The sequence below is a fragment of the Equus caballus genome, chromosome 14, assembly GCF_041296265.1.
Source record: "Equus caballus isolate H_3958 breed thoroughbred chromosome 14, TB-T2T, whole genome shotgun sequence".
Classification (NCBI taxonomy): domain Eukaryota; kingdom Metazoa; phylum Chordata; class Mammalia; order Perissodactyla; family Equidae; genus Equus; species Equus caballus.
Genome location: NC_091697.1, coordinates 82,179,205 through 82,194,708, shown reverse-complemented (window position 1 = coordinate 82,194,708; position 15,504 = coordinate 82,179,205). Strand labels below are relative to the sequence as shown.

Genomic DNA, 15,504 nt, shown 5'->3' with positions numbered 1-15,504 from the left:
AATATTGATTGAAAAAGATCTGTAAGCACAGACATGGAATACACAATGATTCTCTTTGTGTAGTCTACACAGTGAATGCGTTTTATGTCAGTGTATGTGCATGTATAGCACAAGGAATCTTTCTCTGGGAAAGTGTGACTTGTGGTTAAGGACTTGCTCAAGAGAGCTAAATTACTTTCAAGTACCTGGCTCTCAGTAATGCCATGTGATTTAATGCTGCTTCTCCTGATCCATTCACTTCTATGTGACAGAAACTTCCAAGGAAGGTCAGTGGTATATCTAAGAGATTTTGACAGCTGAATTATGGTTTCAAACAGGTTTGGCTTTTACACTACCTTAGAAAATGAAATAGCTTTTGATTTATAGTCATTTTACATTAATATGCATTTCTCTCTTGCATTTCACTTGAAATTAGGCAGGCCAGGTTTATACATTCCACATTACTTCTTGAAGTGCCTACTGAATTACATATTTTAAACAAATCATTCTGACTAGGTTGACATCAGGTGCAAACAATGAGAGAGAATAAGTAAGAGGCTCTGAATTTCCCTAGCTATTAATAGCAACATTAAAGGCATTGAGACCTCTGTATGACATGCAAGTCAAGGTATATTTCTCTGTTAATGATCTTGTACCTAGCAGAAATAAAAACGGCACCAGATTAGAGGTTCTACAACATCTGTCATGAGATTTCTTTTCTAAGTTATGAATAATTTGGGAAATAAATTTTCAGGTTTCTAGCTCTTTGATGATAGGAAACTTAATCCCACATTTTATAAACACATCAATAGGAGAAGAGAATGCATTTTTTTCTACCTGCTAAAATGTACTATTTCCATTTCTAGATGGTCTTATGATTTTCTTTACTTCCATAACTATTGATGACTTACTGGATAGAAACTTCACACCCCTCTGCATTCTCTTTCACTCTACTTTGGGTTATTTTCAAGGGCACTCTAACTCAGGCTTTGGAGGGACAGAAAGAGTGTCAAGTCATAGTCCTAAGTCTTACGACTGTGCTTGACTGCAACTTTTTGAGCTTGAAGATATGCTATTCTGGATTCTCTTAAGTCTAGGTTTTTGAGTGACAAAAGTAGTGTATTTTATGACACAGGAAGACTCTATTTGCCTCACTGTATGGAAAAGTGGATCTAATATCATTAATTCAATGATTGATTTAACAAATATTTGTCATGTGCCAATTATCCACCAGATATTGTTTTAGAAATTGAGAATACAAAGATGACTACAACAATGTCCATGCCTTTACAATGCTAACTTTTTACTACCGAATTAATATATTATCAGCATTATATATTGAAATTGACTCTGAACACTTGAATTTCTATTACCTGATGAAATCTCACAATTTCTCATCCATAAAAGGAAGGGGATATTAGGAGAGAAAGAATAGTTATATGTGTGAATAATGGTAGATGAAAGGGAGGGAAAAGGTCCGTGGGAGGCAATGATGCTGAGGCACTCACTCATGCTTCACTTGTCATGAATGGCTTGTCTTTGGTGCAGGGACACTTTTCTTATATTCTAGTGAGATAGTGACTCATTACTCTGTAAATCAAATGCTTCCCCAATGCCTGATATATTTATCTGAATTGTGGAATAAAGCATTTTTTTATAGTATTCAGAACGCTGGGTGTGAAGAAACAGTTTTAAAGAAGACAGAATTATATGGTTTTACAAAGGAAAAAGACAGAGACTCCATAATAATAATAATAATAATAATAATAAGATGATCTGTAATGAAATTTGATCTATTTTAAAAGTCTCATGGAAGTATTCTCACAATCACTTGAAAATATTTAAATGCAACCAAGTTCTTTATTAAAAGAAAGTTTAAACGACTTCAGAGCTTTAGAAGCTTTGGCCCTTAGAGACGACTCAACCAGGAGCTCCGATCCCCACGGTGGGAAGTCTTTCCTCTTTATTAATGTAGATTTTTATGCCTGAATGCACAAAGCAGTTTGTGCTGTTGGACTGATTGTCTTCCCACTATTCTTGTCTCTTCAGCCAAGACTCCTTTAAAGATTAGGTCTATGCATTGTTAATTGAAGCCTGACTGATGCTTGCAGATCAATCTGTACTTCTCCATAGGTTGCTGTCTTCATTATCATCATTCATTGATATTTACTACTACCTCGCATTCTTCCCTAAACATTACTCTGTGCCTGCCGTGTGCTGTGTTTGAATCAACAAGTTGTAAGTAAGAAAAGCTCTTTGACGTTGAGGAGTTCACAGTTTAGTGCACTTACTCTTAACTATAGATGAGCATTGGACTCAACTGAGGACTTTTGAAAAGCACATATTCTCATCCCTCACCAAGTCTGAGTTGGCAATTATATCAGTGCCATAAAAACTTTCTCCATGTGATTCTATTGCGTATCTGCAGTTCATACCCTTGGAAATGGAAAAGATGGCCTTGACAACAGATAAGTATAAAAGAATGCCACAGCTATCATTGTCTGGGTCCAACAATTAGTGCATTTACAGATGGGAGAGTGCCTGGCTCTATGTGGGTGGGTCACCTTGTTGAGGAAATGGTATTTGAGTTTAAACATGGTTGGAATAGGATGGATGAAGCAGGTAGAGAAGGTCAATGTATACAAAATGCATAAAGGCATGAAATAACTAATATTATAACAATTTTCTACTATGTAAAAAATGTATAATAAATACATACATTACCTTCACTTATATTCAAAAATTGTTAAGATTCCAAAGTAGCCTTTTGAAAAAATGAAGAACAAAGAAAAACCATAACCAAAACCAAACCACATCAAACAACAACAAACGTTTAGCTTCTTCTTAATGTAAATATCTGGGAAATAAGGCATTTGATGTTCTAGTTATGCTGTTTTTGACGCAGAAATAATATGCCTATTAAACATTTAATGTTCCCCTACCTAAAATAATCTTACTGCATTTCGGAAACAATGGTCTAGTTTATCTGTCCAGCCCCTTCTAATTCTAAAAGTCTGATTCTGCGGCCAGCCCCACGGCCGAGAGATTAAGTTCTGCTCTCTGCTTCTGTGGCCAGGGGTGTGCCGGTTCGGATCCTGGGCATGAACCTACACACCACCGCTCATCAAGCTGTGCCGGCATCCCATATAGAAAAACTAGAAGGACCTACAACTAGAATATACAACTATGTGGGGCCAGCCCTGTGGCCGAGTGGTTAAGTTCGTGCGCTCCGCTTTGGAGGCCCAGGGTTTCACCAGGTTGAATTCTGGGTGTGGACATGGCACCACTCATCAAGCGATGCTGAGATGGCGTCCCACATAGCACAACCAGAAGGACCTACAACTAGGATGTACAACTGTGTACTGGGGGATTTTGGGAAGAAGAAGTAGAAGAAGAAAAAAAGATTTGCAACAGATGTTAGGTCAGGTGCCAATCTATAAAAAAAAAAAGAAAAAAGAAAATTTTTTAAAAAAGACTATACAACTATGTACTGGGGCTTTGGGGGGAAAAAAGAGGAAGATTGGCAACAGGTGTTAGTTCAGGGCTAATCTTCCTCACAAAAAATAAATAAAGTCTGATTCTGTGTCTGTGTCTGTGTTTTGTTAACAAATTAAAATAAACGTAAGATTTGTTCTGTAGAGCTACATCTATTTTTAAGATAATACTTTATGAAAACCTCTCTTTCTCATTGCAATCCCAATTTGTGAGAATTTGTTACCATATTTCTTTGGGAAATCGGGATATATTCTAGTTCTGAGCTGCTCATTTACTCACTATGAGGACTTACGGTAATACGGAGGGAGGAAGAGGAAGCCTGTCAAGAAAGGTATTTGAGGCCCAAGATACAGCAGTATGTTTGCCATTAAAAGTTTGAAAACTGGCAACTCTGGCAAAGAAGGGCAAGAGATAATGTTCAAGATGACACATTTTGTCTGACCCCAAAGGTAAATGTCAAAGGTAGACAATATATCAGCTTTCGTATCATTTTTTGGAACCATATGTTGCTTATATTCGGGAGCATGCTGGATATTGTCCAGATGCAGTCCTGTGTTCTGTATTGACTTGTCCTTGATTTTAATTATGAAATAGGCACTATTAGAGCACTGATAATCTCACAAAATAAAGAGTTTAGACTAAAATCCTTCTCAGTTACCCTTCTAAGACATATGTCTCATAACTGTATGTAATATCCTTTAGAAATCATGCTAAACTATCATCTCAGTTTATAAATAAAATGAGTTAAATTTTTTGGAATTATTCAGACTTCTTCATTGATATTCACTATATAATCTAAGAATATATTTCTCAAACAACACACAACACACATAAAAGGAAATGTTCATGTTACAGAAGATTTATCTGTGTTAAGATAGTTATTAATTCAGGAAATATAGAAGTTGTTGGAAGCACTGAGGTGGAATTTAGAGTTTTGCTCAATAGTAAGCATTATTTTATTAGTCATCACCTTGAATTGAAAGCATCTGAATCTACTTTTGGTGGCTTATTTTTGTTCAAGACAGATAGTGCTTTATTAATGCAGGCATGTGAAACTTCTGCAACATTACGTTACTAGGGTTTAATGTTTGTGGGTGTCAGATCAGAACTATTAAATGCAAATTTCTCTCAGGGTTCCTGCAGTCAGGAATGATTTTCAGGATAAGTATGCTAGCTTGAAGCACGATAAAATCATTTCTGAGGTGATTTCTCTTCTCTTGCTTAGAGCAGGACAGACTGACTCTACCTAAGTTAGACTTGTGCGGACTCATCAGACCTCTAAATGTAAAGTTTGATGTGTGGCCCTAGAAAGAAAAAATAAATTGTCAGTCACCACAGGCGCTCAGACTGCTGCTGATAAGCAAAAGATATTCATAAATGCTATCACTTTAGGGGAGCGCTTGTCCCAGATTTCCAGTGTGCCCTCTGCTGTCTAGATTTTGGGACATTTTAATAATGTATACATTTCTTATATGTTAACAGGCATATTTGCATTAAAGTTTAGCACTTAGAATTGTTATTGTTATTATTTTGGTTTCCTTCAAAATCAATACTAGGAATTTTGGCTTGAAATGGACAGTTTTTATATTTTGATTGCCTATTGTCAATTTCCATTTCTTACCAATACCCTGATTTTCTTTAGAAAAATGATCTCTCTCCCATTGTATTTAGTCTGGAAGAGGGAGTTAATAATATTTTATTATTTTTTGGCTAACTGAAGTTGAAAGCATCCCCACATCTCCACACTCAGGTACAATCAAGGGGTACATGTCAAACCTAGGTTTAGCCGAATTGATTCTCTCTTCTAGGATTATAAATCTTGAGTAAAAGAAACAGGATGGAAGAAATAGCTGGAGGTTGTTTATTCCTGCAATTTTTCCCTTACATAAAAAGCAGCTCCAATCTGGGTTCTTGCTCTGATTCTAATCCTGGTTCTCCACAACTTCGTCCACTTGGCAACTCCCTGATATCCTTCTAATACATTTCTTTTTGTTTAATTTATCTAGAATGGGTTTCTGTTGTTTGCAAACAACTCTAATATAGGACGCATTGAAGTTAAGTTACTTCATTAAATAACATCGGCAACTTCAGCAAGGAAATGAATATGACTTTTAAGGTTCCAGTCCAGACTTTAGCTGGTGTCTAGAGACTATCAATTAACTTCTACCTTTTTTGAACCTTTTTTAAACTTTGAAGAGTCCTTTTGCTCTTGACCTTCAGAAGTGAACAATTCTAATAAAATATTAAAAGATATGGACCTGATTTATTTTAGTGGAATGAAAATGAAAGGAGAGAGGGTTTTTTTAGCTTGACAATATCGATGTCTACTTTTCTCTAATTTTAATGCAGAAGCTGTCAGTGTACATTAGAGACAACTCAGTAAATCTTTACAGAGACGAGACATTGAAAAATATTCTCCTGATTAGCCATTTCCCGCTTGAGACTAGAACTACACTACACATGATATACAATATGTCTCAACCAAAATGGGAAATATAGCTAATTACCATTTTAGTCATACACATCAGGGATTGCAAAAAAAAAAAGGTAGGCAAATATAGCCTGTTTCTAATTATCCAGGGAGAGAAACTTTCGCTTGTGAATTATACATTTTCATACATCTTATTCCTCTCTTTGTTACTCTTCTCTGTTTCTGTCTCTCTGTCTGTGCATCTGTGTCTATGTGTGTATTATCGCCTATTTGAGAATTTCTGTTGCTCGTTTGCAATAAAACCAGAATGAATCAGGAAAGGACTTATAGCCCACAGTACTCTTGTAAAGGGTAGATGGAAAGCAATTGCTTCTATTGAAATCATCGCCGTTTTACTCAATTTCCCTGATATAAATAAGCTAGAGAGCTGTTTAAATATTCCAATGATTTTCAGTGTAGTGAGAGAGTTTGGTCTTGGTTACAGTGCAACTGTTTACTCTCTGTATGACCTTGGAAACACGTTGCTTAACTTTTCTCAGGACTTGCTCTTTATGCTGTATAATGAAGTGCTTGGATTAAGTGATATCTAAGGACATTTTCCTCTAAAATGAGAACGGTAGATATTATTACAAGTGATTGTCAACATATGCATCCCTAGCATCAGTTTCCTCAGCAGAGCGAAGTCAAACTCTGGTAACTAATCTAATTTTCCATGGAAAAAAGCCAACAATAAAGATTGTGTGTAATTCGCTATATTTCCCCTGTGTTAGTTTTAGGCTCTGATAGGGAGTCTCTTCACGCAATGCAATCTTTACTTAAAATATCCCATGGACAGGATGACTCATCTAGTTTTAAAATTAGGTCTTACTGGCCAAAACATGGTATTTGAATCACATCCTCTGAGTTTTAGCTTGAAATTGAAGGCTTAGTGCTCGCTATTGCTTTTGAGTGGTTTACTAGCGTGGATAGAAGACGTTTATGCTCTGTCTATATGAGGAAAGTATTTTACAACATAGAGCACTGTATGGTTTATCTCTCAATTTTTAAAAAGTATTTTTTCTATTTATCTAAGAATAAGTTTAGCAAATATTTATTGAGTGCCAGGCATGGTAGTGGAAGACGAGGGTACAAAATAAACTAATTGCTATATTATGCAATAGTGAGCTACAACAGTCTACTTGCTGAATATACCTTTCGAATTTTCACCTTCTTTTCCTCTCTGTACCCACGAATTAAATTCAAGATAATTTTTAGTTCCTTGATTCTTCAATTTTCTGTTTTTCTCTCCTGGCTTTATTTTCTTCTGCATTTCATCTTGAACCCTTGAAACTTCTTTTTCCAATAACCTCAAGAGCTTTGTTTCCATATCTTTCTATACCCGCACTTTGAGGCCCAATCATGAACCTAGGTTATCTATCTACTATGTCCAGACAATTGGGCACTGCTAAAGGAAATCACATAACTATGGAAGGATGGGAGAATGCAGATTTATGGTTTCTGGCTTCAGTAGGGTACTTAAATCTTCCTGGAAATCTTTTAAGCTTTTCATCAGTCTCTCTTCCATGTATTATTATTCTAAGCTCCCACAACTGTTCTCAAATTCCCTAACCTGTTCCTATCCTTTGACTCCCAGAAGTTGACTGTGCCTTGGAATTCACAGAGAAAACAGACTAGACTAGGAGGACTCTTCTAGTTTCTCAACCTGTCATCTGCAACATGTCTATATCCACTCTAGCCTTTGTGCCTCTCTTCTCAGAGGAAGCATTCTTTCTGTTAGAAAAACAAACAAAAAAATCCCTTCTACTTTGCCATGGATCCTATCATCCCCACTTCCTCAGGGGCTTCAATCCATGTATCATGGCTGAATCTTATAACTTCAATATTTCTTTCTGTACTCACTCATTTCAACAAGTTTCCATCTCTCTAACCTAAAACAGTTAATAAACCCAGAACTCATTTCAATCTTGTAGATTCTTCCAGGCATCACATTATATTGTTCTGTCCATTAACAACCAAGCTTATTGAAAAAATATCCCTCACCTCCTACACATGCCACTTTCACATAGCTCACTGTAATTAGTATGCCACCCTTGGAAATCAATAGAACTACTTTTGCCAAAATTGCCAAAAACTTCTAATTGCAAAACTGAATGCATAATTTATAGTTCTTATATAATCAATTTCTGAGTAGTATTTGATAATGGAGCTGACTACTTAATTTTCTTCCCATTGAAAGGCTTTCTTCTCTTGGCTTCTTTGTTTTCCTTCCACTTTTCTGAGCTGTGTTTCTTAGCCTCCTTTTTGGACCTATATCCTCCCCCATACTCTATGTTTCTTTGTTTTCCTTGGTTTCATCTGAATCTCTATTATCTTCTCAAAATATATTGGGTAACAAAGGTGTGGATTCTGCCAGATTTTCTGTCACCTCAAGGTTACCATCAATTGCTTCTATGGTCTCCTCTGCATCAGAAAGAAGCTGGGAACCACGTTTCTGAGAAGATTCATAGCTATTACAAGAAAATATAAACTGATGAGTCCACAACCCATCTCAATCTCAAGCACAGACTTGCTCTCATGCATTATAGCGTATCTCCAACAGTTCTAAGATAGGTTTGCCCAGTGGCATATCAAATTCAACTTGTACAAGACTGAACTCATAATTTCTATGTCCTAAATCAATTTTTTTCATTTTACTCCCTTGATAAATGGCATTATTTTCACATGGTTTCATGAGTCAAAAATTGGGAGTCATCCTATGTTATTCCAGCTTTCCTGATTCCTACTGTTCACTAAATCCTGTCAATTCCTAAATCCCTCTTCAATGAATTCTGCTCTCCCTGTACTCACAGACTCTACCTTAGCTCTTCTTATCATAATTCTCAACTGTATTATTTTAATAGTCTTATAACTAATGTTTCTGTGTCTTATTTAGCTTCTATTAATTATTAAAGATGTGATTGTTTACACTCTTGCGTGAAATCTTCAAATTGTTCTTCATTACCTTCAAGATAGAACTTAAACTATTTTCATGTAAAAAAAAAATGCCATATATTGGTCTTATCCCATCTCTCCCATGTCATTTCCTACATGAAGCTCCTGTTCGGACCATACCTTAATGCATGTTCTTTGAGTTTTCTATAGCTTTGCACTATGATGACTTAACCCTCCCCTTCTTTGCTTCAAGAATTACTAAAGGCATTTTGATGCCTCTCAGCAGTCCACTCCCAACCAGAATTTTGAATTCTTTTGTGCCCTCCTCCCACCTTGTTCTTATCTTCCAACATATCACTAATTATGCAGTATCATACATATATTTTAATTGTTAGGTAACTATCTAGTTTATGAGAATGTGAGATCTTTGAAGACAAGGACTGTATCTTTTGCTGAGTACCTAGAACCTTGATAGTGCCTACTGGACATAGTTAATACAGGATAAAAGATTGATTAATGAATTAATTCTAGTGGCTCCAAAGTCCAACTAGAATACATATTTATAAAAATACTTTACAAATGTATGAGAAAAGTGAGATTTTAAAGGTGAGCACAGTTGGTCAGTTCATGATATGATGCTCTGATTTTTAACTATTGTCTATCATAAACTTTATAAACACAAACCTTCTCTAATCTTTGATAGTATGTACCCATATCAGAATGATGTGAACAAGTTTGTTGATGATTAACGAGTTCAATGGAAAAAATGTAGCTTACAGTGCTGGGATAGTATCATTTCTTTGTCTGGTCAGGTAGTCAAGTTTCCCACAGAAGGAGCTAGGAAGATATTTATTCTTAGCTTTTTCAGCCTGGAATGGCTCATTCAAGTTATCTCTTAAATCTCCATTCTGCTAATGACCACAAGTAATAAAAACTGTTCCACAAAACTCCCCCAGTCTGCGATATTGCCTTTCCTGTCCACTAACTTTATTCTGTGTCTGGATTGATCTGATTTGCCGTTTGGATTCAGTCTAGTGTTGTTGCTGCAAACTTGGACAATAAATATCGTGGTTCTAAATCCCAGTTACACAGCCTCAGACTTCCTTTCGGAGTAAGCCTTCCTTGGTTAATCTAGACCAGTGTTTCCCACTATAGCTGTAGACTAGAAGTATCTGTGTGTGCAGAACACAGATTAGGACTTTCCAGCCTAGACCAATAGAGAAATCCCTGGGTGTAGGGCTTGAGCATGGACATTTTTAAAAAGCCAGGCGTGAGTATTATTGACAGAGACCCTATGGGCTAACACAGTGACACTTTCATGTTCTAAAAGCTGACTAAAAGCCACCATCCTCTGTTCTTTGGAATAGAGAGCTAAGAAGAGTCTGTAACTCAGTGTAGAGGTATAGGTTTTGATCGAGGCAATGTTCTACTAGAGGAATTCTCAGATAAGGTAGAGGAAAATAGGTTTTAGAATGGCACAATAAATAATTCACAAAAATAACAAGATCACTGATTCAGTTTAACTGTGTTCCAAGACAAATTAGATTTTTAAAAATCTTGCCTAAAACCTTTGTTTTGGAGTCATAGGTTTCTAATAATATATAAACTTTAAATTTTTCTCCTACATTGAGTACAGGATCCTTCCAAGATTTTTAGTTTCCAGAGTCTCAATTAAATTCTTTTCCAATTTAAATTTTAAGTTTCATCCAATTGAACTTCAATCTATTCTTACTTTATTTTTTGTTACCAAACCATTAAAAAGCTGTTAGGAACATATACTCAATGATTTCCATTAATGTTATCAGTACGATAAAAATTTGTTTCCAACATTTTTGTTTCTGGGGAGCTCTGAAAGCTGGAAAGCTAAATCTCTGAACACATTGTTTTTATTTGCAGGACAAAAATGAAATAGGTTTACTTTGAAATTAGAAATTGCTAATCCTATTTCCTAGAGTTGTTAACAGTGAGTCACTGTTTACAATTGGATTATCCACTGAACCAAGGGCCGCGTACCATGTGCGATGGAAATTGAAAAAGCCTGTATGACTAGCTGCCATTGATTTTATGTTACTGCACAATGGTAAATGTGCCATCTCTTTAACACTACACTCTATAGCTCTATTAAAGTGCACTCTTACGATTAGAAGCACATGAAAGTAAATCATTTGATGATGAGAAAATTAAAAATACAATAATTAATGAGACTGACTTAACTTTTGGCTGCCTCAATAATAATTATTATTTTTTCTAAGTATTTTATAAAAATGTGGAAGTATTATCAAAGTCATCACATTATGCTGGGAGACAACTCTTCTTTTTATCTTGTTTCTGTCACTCAATAACATGGAACCTGAGCTGATCTTCTGGTTCTCACATTAGGAAGGAGATGTCTTCAGTCCCCTTATATAACAATGTATTACTCCTGGTAGAGCAGAGAACCAGAATCTATCTATCTATCTGTATATATAATGGCATCAGTACAATAAAAAATTTGTTTCCAAGTTCATCTTTCACTCTCTGTATCTATACGTATATACATACAGAGAGAGAGAGAGATTTATTATAAGGAATTGAAGAATTGGCTCACACAATTTTGTAGGCCAGCAAGTCCCAAGATTTGTAGATAATTTAGCAAGCTGGAGACCCAGGAGAGCTGACGAAGTGGTTCCAGGCCAAAGACCAGCAGGCTGAAGACTTAGGAAGAGTTAATGTTTCAGTTGAAGCCTGAAGGCACAAAAAAAGCTTCCTTCCTAGTTTTTGCCTTATCTGAGTACCATTTGTATTTGGAGTCTCTCTCTTTCTACATACACACATTTCAAATCCACTTTCTTTTCCCTGCGTTTTACTTTTACTTAAATATTGGCAATAATAGAATGCTCCTGTAATAATAGTTATATATATTTTTGGGGGGGTTGGGGGGCTGTGATGAAATGCAACCTTTAATTCCATGCAGAGTCCTCTTCCCCAGCATTATTACACACACAGCGGAAAGGGATGTCAGGTCTGAACAGGAACAAAATCCAGACCTGGGCAAAAAAAAAAAATATGTATATATATATGTGTATATATATATATATACACACATACATATGTAATTATATACATGTATGTATTTGCAGATAAGAAAAGCTAGGAGTGTGATTAAGGTAGGGCAGAGAGTTAGGTGAGGAAAGTGTGAATCAGGGAGAGGGTGCCCAGTAAATTATATTCTTTAGAGAGTGGAGGGGGATGCGTGTGTATGGGTGGGACATGGTAGGCAGGATACTCAGAAATGTCCCTGTAGCCTGGCCTCTTGATCCCATCCAAGGGAGTCTGAAGGCCTGGGTTCTTCCCAGGACCTGGGGTGGTGCTAGAAAGTAGAACTCTAGCTGACTTTGCCCGGAGGCTGATGGTGGGCTGGGTTTGTATAGGTGACATCTCCTCTCCAAGCCAAGGCTTCTGTGGAAGCCACAAGGCTGGAGCAAGGGGCTTTGAAGCTCAGGGTGGGGGCTCACAAGTAAAGGACAAGTGGAGCTAGAGGGCAGGGTGACCTTGCTAGAGTCATAGAAGCAGGAGGTACAGGCACAGGGGAAACTGTCAAAGATGAGGCAAAGAAGAGTGTTTGGGTGTATACAGGGACCTGGAGCTTTCCCTGCCTGGCTGCTTCCCACCCTCACCTTCCTCCTACTAGGGCCAAGGGTTGGACCCAGCCATTGATCAAGACAGCTGATAGGCCTGACCACTAAATGTCATGTTCATTTTTCTTCAGTCTCTTCTGGGGACCTTCATGTGGGGGTAGGGGCAGGAAGAGGATACAAACATTAACCCTGTCTGTGCTGGAGTCCAGGCTGGGTTTGCCCTGTGCAGTGAGGACCAGGAGTGAGAGAAGGAACACCACTCCACCCCCCATTATGGGGAAGAAAGTCCATGTCCCACAACCCCAGGGCTGCAGAGGTTTTGGTTCCCCCTCGACCCGGGGCATAGAGCCTGCCCCACCACTGACCCACTTCCTTGCTCCCCCACAAGATGACTGCTCCCAGCTGGCCATTGGAAGAGCATGCTTTGGGGTCAATGACCCCAGCTCCAGAGCCCTGAAGCAGCAGGGGTGACGGTCAGTCATGGAGAAGGTGAGGGCAATCAGTAGAGAGAGGCCTTTTCCTTGAGTTTATTCTGCTTCCACAGAGCCAGCCTGCTAAACTCTTCAGGAGACATGGAAAATACCCTTGGGAAGTCCTTGGCTGACAGATGCCACTCAGGCTTCATCAGATCCACACCTGGAGGCAACTTGGTTCACTCCTTATTGGTCACCACCGGCATTTTATAGGGACGGATTTGCAGGCCTGGGCTTACATTCTTATTCTCCATGGGCTAAAGTCTGTGGACTGTAGCCGCCTCAGGGTGGTCCTACAATAGGTGAGGAGAGAACACTTAGATCTTCCAGGGTACAAGAAAGTAAGAAAGGGTCTCTGGTCCTTTCCTTCAGATAGGCAATGACTTTTCCATCTTTTATTTCAAGATCATCGTTCCCAAGTTGGAAATCACCTTACTGAGTTCTTCTCTCTGACGCTTGCTGAGAGCCTCCATCTCCTCTCTGGAGTCATCATCTTCCTCCTCCTCCTCTTCTTCCTCTGCCTCCCTCTGAGATGCCTTCTGCTTTCTCCATTCTGTCTCCACAAGGGCCAGTGGCAGGGGCATGGTCAGTAGCCAGTTTTCATCTTGGCTGGCTGCTTGGGGTTGGGAGATGGGCCACAGGGATCTTAACTGCCTTGATGATGAAGTCCTCAATGAAGTGCTTGCTCTGGGGGCTGCCTCACATAGACTCTCTCTGCTTGTAGATGGATGGTTTCTTATAGATGTTGGAATCTGGGCAGATGCTCTTAGGATGGTGGAAATGGGGCAGGTTGGTCTCGGGAGTCCCAGTGCTTCTTTCGGCTGAAGCCTGAGAGATGGTACCAGGGGACTGGCTCTCTTCTTACGCCTCTGGGGATGGTGGGGAGTTGTGGATTTGGGTGATAGCTAGCATTTGGCTTCCAGGAAACTCCATGTGTTCCAGGAGGGACTAGGTAAAGTGGCATTTGTAGATCGTGAGGTTAAGCCAGTAGATGTCCAGGATGGCCTTGTCCTGGGGGATGGCAGCCAAGTCCTTGTAGCTCAGCACCTGATTGTCCATGGAGTTTGTGTGTTAGCTCTGTTTTTCCAACTGACAGTAAAATAACTGCATAACTAGTAAAAATTTTTTAAATGTCCATCTGTGTACCATGTAAAGTAAGCCAGGTTACCACCAGTGGTTTGAGAAAAATTAAGTGTAAGTTATTTTTAAAGAACTCTAATATCGGACACAACATGAACAGTTTAAAGTAACTGTTTTTAAAATGTGTTTAGTTTTGTAAATGCCTACAAAGTAGGCTATATGTGGGGTTTTGTAAACTAGATACTACACAATAAGAACAACGGGTTATAAATTTGATTTTATAATACTAACATTGTTATTTATGTCCAAATAGATGCACATTTATGCATTCATAAATAAACTTAACATAATATGTGATATTAATATATTATGTGAATTAGACAACATGCACCAAAATTAAGAATTTTAAAGGATGGTATACAAACACAAATAGAAATAGATATGTAATCAGTCTTCTCTACAACTCAGTCGTTAGTCTTGAGCACAACATACTGCTTATACTCCATTGGGTAAAATCTGGGAATCAGCATCAGAATTTGATTGCTTAGCAGAATCAGTGATTTCACATTTTTTAAAGACTCCATTTTCAGCCTTGATCTCTGAGATGAAGTCGTTTATTTTATTACGTCCCCTCCACAATTTCCAGTTATTTGAGTACTTTTATTTAGTGCGGCATAGTGGTAGCAGAGCATAACAATGGATTGTGAAACTGGGAGAACCTCTGCTGAAAGACCAATACACACAGATTTTGGTATACTAATTAGTGGTATTCAAAATTGTTAAACATAGATGTATTTTTCTGGGAAAGCTATAGGCAAAAAAGAAAAGAAAACAAAAAGACATAGATAGCTGAGTTGGCAAAGAGGTACTCTGCAGACTGCCGACTCGTTATACATTACTTCACAGTTGTTCACTATGGGCTTAAGGGCAAATGGGGCGCCTTCAGTTTTTGCTTACGAAGACAAAGGGAAAATCTTCCCTTTTTAGAGGATGTTTTAAGTAGGATGTGGCTTATAAAAGCATCTTATTAAAATGGCATTCTCCCTGTGGACATGTGTATTAAGAACCAGTTCACCCAGCCTAAAATCAATTACCTCTGCCTGTGGCAATGAAATCTGTGTGAAACATAAGCTCAGAGGTAGTTAGCATTCCACTGAAGGTTGCTGCTTCCGTCCAAGAGAGCAGTACCCAATTTAATCAATTCTCTGAGTGTTAAACCTCAGATAGTAAACAACTTAGATTATAACCTGTGTAATTATTAAGTATAACAAGACACTGTGTTTTGACTAGCTAATTCACAAAGTAATCAGTGGTTAACTAGAAAGTTCTGATTGTTTAATACTTACTTGAACTTTTATTCAGAAGTAGCACAAAGCAAGTTTGAATATTAACTTATTCCCGTGAGTTTGGACTTGCCCTCTTCGTATATGTTCTGCACATTGCAGTCAAAGTTTTCTTTCTAAAGAAAAACTTAGGCCATTCTACTGCTTAGCATGTT

General features: G+C 37.9%; 1 long non-coding RNA gene and 1 pseudogene across 3 annotated transcripts in view; one reads left to right on the top strand and one right to left on the bottom strand.

Moving 5' to 3' along the window:
* Nucleotides 1-15,504, top strand: part of LOC111767863 (uncharacterized) — a 784,370-nt gene that overhangs the window by 271,965 nt on the left and 496,901 nt on the right. The gene's annotated exons all lie outside the window — the stretch shown is intronic.
* LOC138917324 (dematin pseudogene) lies at nt 12,953-13,985 on the bottom strand (annotated as a pseudogene).